The sequence below is a fragment of the Oncorhynchus mykiss genome, chromosome 2, assembly GCF_013265735.2.
Source record: "Oncorhynchus mykiss isolate Arlee chromosome 2, USDA_OmykA_1.1, whole genome shotgun sequence".
NCBI lineage: Eukaryota > Metazoa > Chordata > Actinopteri > Salmoniformes > Salmonidae > Oncorhynchus > Oncorhynchus mykiss.
The window spans coordinates 1,674,830-1,682,500 of record NC_048566.1 but is presented as its reverse complement, the minus strand read 5'-3'; the positions used below and the strand labels follow the sequence as shown (position 1 = coordinate 1,682,500).

The following is a 7,671-nucleotide window of genomic DNA, read 5'->3' as shown; positions in this document are numbered from 1 at the left end:
TAGAACAGAGATAGTTTTATAGTGGTTATTAGCCGAGTTTGGTGCCATTGCTGATCAGTTGTGTCTGCTAGAAAGTCATCTCATTTCACACATATATTTTTTAAAATCTCATTTAATCTTATCTATTCACAACAAGTTCGGTTCGATATTAAATATTCATCTTATCTATTTAATTTTCACCTATTTTTTTCGTATCTTATCACATCTATTGATAACAGAAGTTACAAAAAGGGGGCAGGGGGGGCGGAGCAGATCACATTCGCCGTCATTGATCAGCTGATTGATGAAGATGTCATAACGCACAGGATGTTTCCATTGGAAGGTCTGAACCGGGAGGAGCGTCGCTTTGCGTTGCTGCACGACAAGGCATTTTCTGTCCCGTTTCTGTGTTTACTAGAACACCGTTGTTGTTGTTGGCAACAACACAAGTGATGACCATTAACATAATATATAAATACTGTTTTCATGTTCTATTCTGCCTTGTTCTATTCTATAGTTTAGTGAATTATTTGTTAAGTGGTCGCACTGCCTTCCGTCATGAAAGCAGTCATTGAGTTCATAGAGATAAGGCACTGAGATAGGACGGTTCATAAATACTTTTAACATGAAGGCGGACTCGGACAGGAACAGGGTTTTGCTGATATAGTGGAACAGTTGTTTTGAAATGATTTCATGTTCCGAGACAGATGGTCCCAGGCTGTGGGAGAGCTCCAGGGGTGATAGGTTGACAGTCTGCGATGGGGGACAACAACAGACTCTATTTCACTGCCCTTTGCAATTCTATTACTGAACTTGGCTCATTCAGAGGGAATAGACCTTTTTACACTTGTTCAGTAGACCTGTCTACCAACACACTATTCCCTACATAGTGCACTACTTTAGACCAGGACACTATTCCCTTCACAGTGCACTACCTTAGACCAGGACCCTATTCCCTTCACAGTGCACTACTTTAGACCAGAGCCCTATTCCCTATATAGTGCACTACTTTAGACCAGAGCCCTATGGCTCTGACTACATTATGTAGGTGATGGAGTTCCATTTGGGACAGAGACACACTGTTGCTTTGGATTAGGTCTGGTGGGTGGTGGGATCTGAAGGAAAATCAATGATCCCTAACAGGAAAGCCCCCCTCCCATCTCTGGCACGCTGCTAGTGTGTGTGTGTGTGTGTGTGTGTGTGTGTGTGTGTGTGTGTGTGTGTGTGTGTGTGTGTGTGTGTGTGTGTGTCACTGTGTGTTTAGATCGATAGAGAGAGCAGCCAGTCGTGTAATGAGCTCGGATCACAGTGTTCTGTTGGTTACTGACTGATTCACTCTGTCTGGCTGTCTCTCTTTCGCTCTCTCTCTCTCTCTCTCTCTCTCTCTCTCTCTCTCTCTCTCTCTCTCTCTCTTTCGCTCTCTCTCTCTCTTTCTCTCTCTCTCTCTCTCTCTCTTTCGCTCTCTCTCTCTCTCTCTCTCTCCCTCTCTCTCGCTCTGAAACTCTCTCTCATTCTTTCTCTCTCTCTCTCTGAAACTCTCTCTCTCTCTCCCTCCATCTCTCACTTGGCATGTGTTTGCATGTGTTTTGTTAGTGTGACAAATATGTGATATGGGGAGAATTCCAGAAAATTCTGCACATGGTTGTTACACTTTTAACAATATGAACATTCTAGTCAGACTGCTTTTAACACAACGCCAGAGAAATACCTGAGAACCTGGCTGCATGAGTTCTAAAATTAGATCAGCGGGTTTGACTTTCCAGGTTTGCTTCCTGCGCCCGCTGTGCTCTATTTCAAACTACTCTTTGAACTTTTAACCATGTCTGTTCCTATGTGAATGTTTGGCTCACTTTCTCTCAGTTCTCAACTGAAAACAAAAGAAGTCAAATGTGATACTGATTGCATGTGAGAGATGCTGAAATCAACTCTGACACATCCTTCTGTCTCAATATTGCACACTGTTTTCTGTTTTCCATTGTATTACTCTTCGGGGGGGGCAGCGGAGCCAATAAACTGTTTGATAAAGCCTTTCTGACAGTTGTATCTCAGCACAGTAATTGCAACATTGTGGTTTCAATCCTGTCAGAAGGGCTTTTATGTGTTGTGGCCAGAAGGTTTGACAGAAGCAACGTTGTGGTTTCAATCCTGTCAGAAGGGCTTTTATGTGTTGTGACCAGAAGGTTTGACAGAAGCAACATTGTGGTTTCAATCCTGTCCGAAGGGCTTTTATGTGTTGTGGCCAGAAGGTTTGACAGAAGCAACATTGTGGTTTCAATCCTGTCCGAAGGGCTTTTATGTGTTGTGGCCAGAAGGTTTGACAGAAGAGGACCTTGTGAATTGGAATGACTTCCAATAGTTTAAGACGCATTGGCCTGCCAGCTTCTTCAGTGTCTGTTGCTGTGTTATGACTGGTTTTGCTGAACCGTACCTGCTGTTCCCATGAATCCCCCTCTAATCAGACATACGATGTCTGGTGATATACTGTTATTGCCAGTATAAAGGACAGAAACAGTGAGTCAGTCTAGTTGAATAGGACCGCAGGAGATCACAGTACCTGAGCTCTTCTGGGAAGTGGAACAGTACATCACATTATCTGAGCTCTTCTGGGAAGTGGAACAGTACATCACAGTATCTGAGCTCTTCTGGGAACCGGAGCAGAAGTAGATCACAGTACCTGAGCTCTTCTGGGAAGTGGAACAGTACATCACAGTACCTGAGCTCTTCTGGAAAGTGGAACAGTACATCACAGTACCTGAGCTCTTCTGGGAACCGGAGCAGAAGTAGATCACAGTACCTGAGCTCTTCTGGGAAGTGGAACAGAAGTAGATCACAGTACCTGAGCTCTTCTGGGAAGTGGAACAGAAGTAGATCACAGTACCTGAGCTCTTCTGGGAAGTGGAACAGAAGTATATCACACTACCTGAGCTCTTCTGGGAACCGGAACAGAAGTAGATCACAGTACCTGAGCTCTTCTGGGAAGTGGAACAGAAGTAGATCACAGTACCTGAGCTCTTCTGGAAAGTGGAACAGAAGTAGATCACACTACCTGAGCTCTTCTGGGAACCGGAACAGAAGTAGATCACACTACCTGAGCTCTTCTAGGAACTGGAACAGAAGTAGATCACAGTACCTGAGCTCTTCTGGGAAGTGGGACAGAAGTAGATCACAGTACCTGAGCTCTTCTGGGAAGTGGGACAGAAGTAGATCACAGTACCTGCACTCTTCTGGGAAGTGGGACAGAAGTAGATCACAGAACCTGAGCTCTTCTGGGAGGTGGAACAGTACATCACAGTACCTGAGCTCTTCTGGGAAGTGGGACAGAAGTAGATCACAGTACCTGAGCTCTTCTGGGAAGTGGAACAGTACATCACAGTACCTGAGCTCTTCTAGGAAGTGGAACAGTACATCACAGTACCTGAGCTCTTCTGGGAAGTGGGACAGAAATCACAACAAGTGTTGCAACATATGTTTTTCTATATTCGTGTTTTGATCATTTATTTGGATTTCTGATACACACTCTTACTCCTCCTCCTCCTCTTCCTCCTGATACACACTCTTACTCCTCCTCCTCCTCTTCCTCCTCCTCCTGATACACACTCTTCCTCCTCCTCCTCCTCTTCCTCCTGATACACACTCTTACTCCTCCTCCTCTTCCTCCTCTTCCTCCTCCTCCTGATACACACTCTTACTCCTCCTCCTCTTCTTCTTCCTCCTGATACACACTCTTACTCCTCCTCCTCTTCCTCCTCCTCCTGATACACACTCTTACTCCTCCTCCTCCTCTTCCTCCTCCTCCTGATACACACTCTTACTCCTCCTCCTCTTCCTCCTCCTCCTGATACACACTCTTACTCCTCCTCCTCTTCCTCCTCCTCCTGATACACACTCTTACTCCTCCTCCTCTTCTTCCTCCTCCTGATACACACTCTTACTCCTCCTCCTCCTCTTCCTCCTGATACACACTCTTACTCCTCCTCCTCCTCCTCCTCTTCCTCCTCCTCCTGATACACACTCTTACTCCTCCTCCTCTTCCTCCTCCTGATACACACTCTTACTCCTCCTCCTCTTCCTCCTCCTCCTGATACACACTCTTATTCCTCCTCCTCTTCCTCCTCCTCCTGATACACACTCTTCCTCCTCCTCCTCTTCCTCCTCCTCCTGATACACACTCTTACTCCTCCTCCTCCTCTTCCTCCTCCTCGTGATACACACTCTTACTCCTCTTCCTCTTCCTCCTGATACACACTCCTCCTCCCCCTCTTCCTCCTCCTCCTGATACACACTCTTACTCCGACAACGCCACACAAATCATAATCTGGTCATCTGGAGTTGATGGGATGAATAGCGGGTCCTCCAGAGCAGACCTCCTCCCCCTCCTCCTCCTCCTCCTCCTCCTCCACCTCCTCCACCTCTTCTTCCTCTTCCTCCTCCTCATCCTCCTCATGCATATACAGCACCACATATGCACAGAATTGTACTTCGACAAGTCTGACGTAGCGCCCTCTGTACTGGGCCACTCTAGTTCTGTGCCAATCAGAAGGGATGTGAGATGTAGAGCTCTCTGTAGCCAAACCCAGTGGAGGTGCATCTGCCTCGGTCTGTCAGACTCTGACGTGAGAGTGGTTTTGGCACTTGACAGGATACATTAGTTCAGAATGAACAGTCTCCCTTAAAACAATTTCTCTCTCTCTCTCTCTCTCTCTCTCTCTCTCTCTCTCTCTCTCTCTCTAGCTCTCTCTCTCCACACAGTAGATACTACTCCATGATGATACGTTAACATGGTTATAACCCTAATGTAACTACTCCATGATGATATATTAACATGGTTATAACCCTAATGTAACAGTAGATACTACTCCATGATGATACGTTAACATGGTTATAACCCTAATGTAACTACTCCATGATGATACATTAACATGGTTATAACCCTAATGTAACAGTAGATACTACTCCATGATGATACATTAACATGGTTATAACCCTAACGTAACTACTCCATGATGATACATTAACATGGTTATAACCCTAATGTAACAGTAGATACTACTCCATGATGATACATTAACATGGTTATAACCCTAATGTAACAGTAGATACTACTCCATGATGATACATTAACATGGTTATAACCCTAATGTAACAGTAGATACTACTCCATGATGATACATTAACATGGTTATAACCCTAATGTAACTACTCCATGATGATACATTAACATGGTTATAACCCTAATGTAACAGTAGATACTACTCCATGATGATACATTAACATGGTTATGACCCTAATGTAACAGTAGATACTACTCCATGATGATATATTAACATGGTTATAACCCTAATGTAACAGTAGATACTACTCCATGATGATACATTAACATGGTTATAACCCTAATGTAACAGTAGATACTACTCCATGATGATACATTAACATGGTTATAACCCTAATGTAACAGTAGATACTACTCCATGATGATACATTAACATGGTTATAACCCTAATGTAACAGTAGATACTACTCCATGATGATACATTAACATGGTTATAACCCTAATGTAACAGTAGATACTACTCCATGATGATACATTAACATGGTTATAACCCTAATGTAACTACTCCATGATGATACATTAACATGGTTATAACCCTAATGTAACTACTCCATGATGATATATTAACATGGTTATAACCCTAATGTAACAGTAGATACTACTCCATGATGATACATTAACATGGTTATAACCCTAATGTAACAGTAGATACTACTCCATGATGATACATTAACATGGTTATGACCCTAATGTAACAGTAGATACTACTCCATGATGATACATTAACATGGTTATAACCCTAATGTAACTACTCCATGATGATATATTAACATGGTTATAACCCTAATGTAACAGTAGATACTACTCCATGATGATACATTAACATGGTTATAACCCTAATGTAACAGTAGATACTACTCCATGATGATACATTAACATGGTTATAACCCTAATGTAACAGTAGATACTACTCCATGATGATACATTAACATGGTTATAACCCTAATGTAACTACTCCATGATGATACATTAACATGGTTATAACCCTAATGTAACAGTAGATACTACTCCATGATGATACATTAACATGGTTATAACCCTAATGTAACAGTAGATACTACTCCATGATGATACATTAACATGGTTATAACCCTAATGTAACAGTAGATACTACTCCATGATGATACATTAACATGGTTATAACCCTAATGTAACTACTCCATGATGATACATTAACATGGTTATAACCCTAATGTAACAGTAGATACTACTCCATGATGATACGTTAACATGGTTATAACCCTAATGTAACAGTAGATACTACTACATGATGATACATTAACATGGTTATAACCCTAATGTAACTACTCCATGATGATACATTAACATGGTTATAACCCTAATGTAACAGTAGATACTACTCCATGATGATACATTAACATGGTTATAACCCTAATGTAACTACTCCATGATGATACATTAACATGGTTATAACCCTAATGTAACAGTAGATACTACTCCATGATGATACATTAACATGGTTATAACCCTAATGTAACTACTCCATGATGATACATTAACATGGTTATAACCCTAATGTAACAGTAGATACTACTCCATGATGATACGTTAATAAAATGCAAATTAATTACTTAAAAATCATACAATGTGATTTTTGTTTTAGATTCCGTCTCTCACAGTTGAAGTGTACCTATGATAAAAATTACAGACCTCTACATGCTTTGTAAGTAGGAAAACCTGCAAAATCGGCAGTGTATCAAATACTTGTTCTCCCCACTGTAGATAGATAAAGATATAAAACAAGGAGGTGGGGATAGATAAGGAGATAAAGAGAGAGAGAGATAAAACAAGGAGAGAGATAGAGGGGGATAGGCGTGGGGCTAGATAAGGAGATAAAGAGAGAGATAAAACAAAAATAGAGAGATTGTGACCCACTTGTTTGTTTGTGTTCGCCATGTGCTCTTGCCTGCTCACGTATATGTGTGTGTGTGTGTGTGTGTGTGTGTGTGTGTGTGTGCGTGCGTGCGTGCGTGCGTGTGTGTGCGTGCGTGTGTGTGTGAGTCATGATGATCTGTGACTGAATGTGAGCAGCAGTTCTAGCAGCAGGCTGTTAAGAACAGAACACCATCTGAGAGAGAGACAGAGAGAGAGACAGAGAGAGAGACAGAGAGAGAGACAGAGAGAGAGACAGAGACACACACAGAGAGAGAGAGAGAGAGAGAGAGAGAGAGAGAGAGACCGACAGAGTGAGAGAGACAGAGACAGAGACACACACACAGAGAGACAGAGAGAGAGAGAGAGAGAGAGAGAGAGACCGACAGAGAGAGAGAGACAGAGCGAGAAAGACAGTACTCTAAACCCCAACATGTTTGTAGTGTCACTCATTTATAATACATATAAACATCTGCTATAATTAGCCCACATTCCTTATTGAACCTGCTCCGAGTTGGGTATAGTTTTAACTGTCCTCAATGGGTCTCATCAAGCAGACTCTCAGGCTTCGTCAACGTCTTTTAAATGCTGAAGTCATGTTTCTAAAGGACCTCAATACATGTTTTGAAGAGAAAATAATCGGATGCTTTTTTTCTGAGCAGAAATTAAATCCAAGAGTCAACGGCCAA

The 7,671-nt window shown here is 42.2% G+C and overlaps 1 protein-coding gene across 1 annotated transcript in view; it reads left to right on the top strand.

Annotated features, from left to right (window-relative positions):
- The window catches only part of LOC110515405 (oxysterol-binding protein-related protein 10-like), a 110,088-nt gene that overhangs the window by 989 nt on the left and 101,428 nt on the right, over window positions 1–7,671 (top strand). The window lies entirely within an intron of this gene.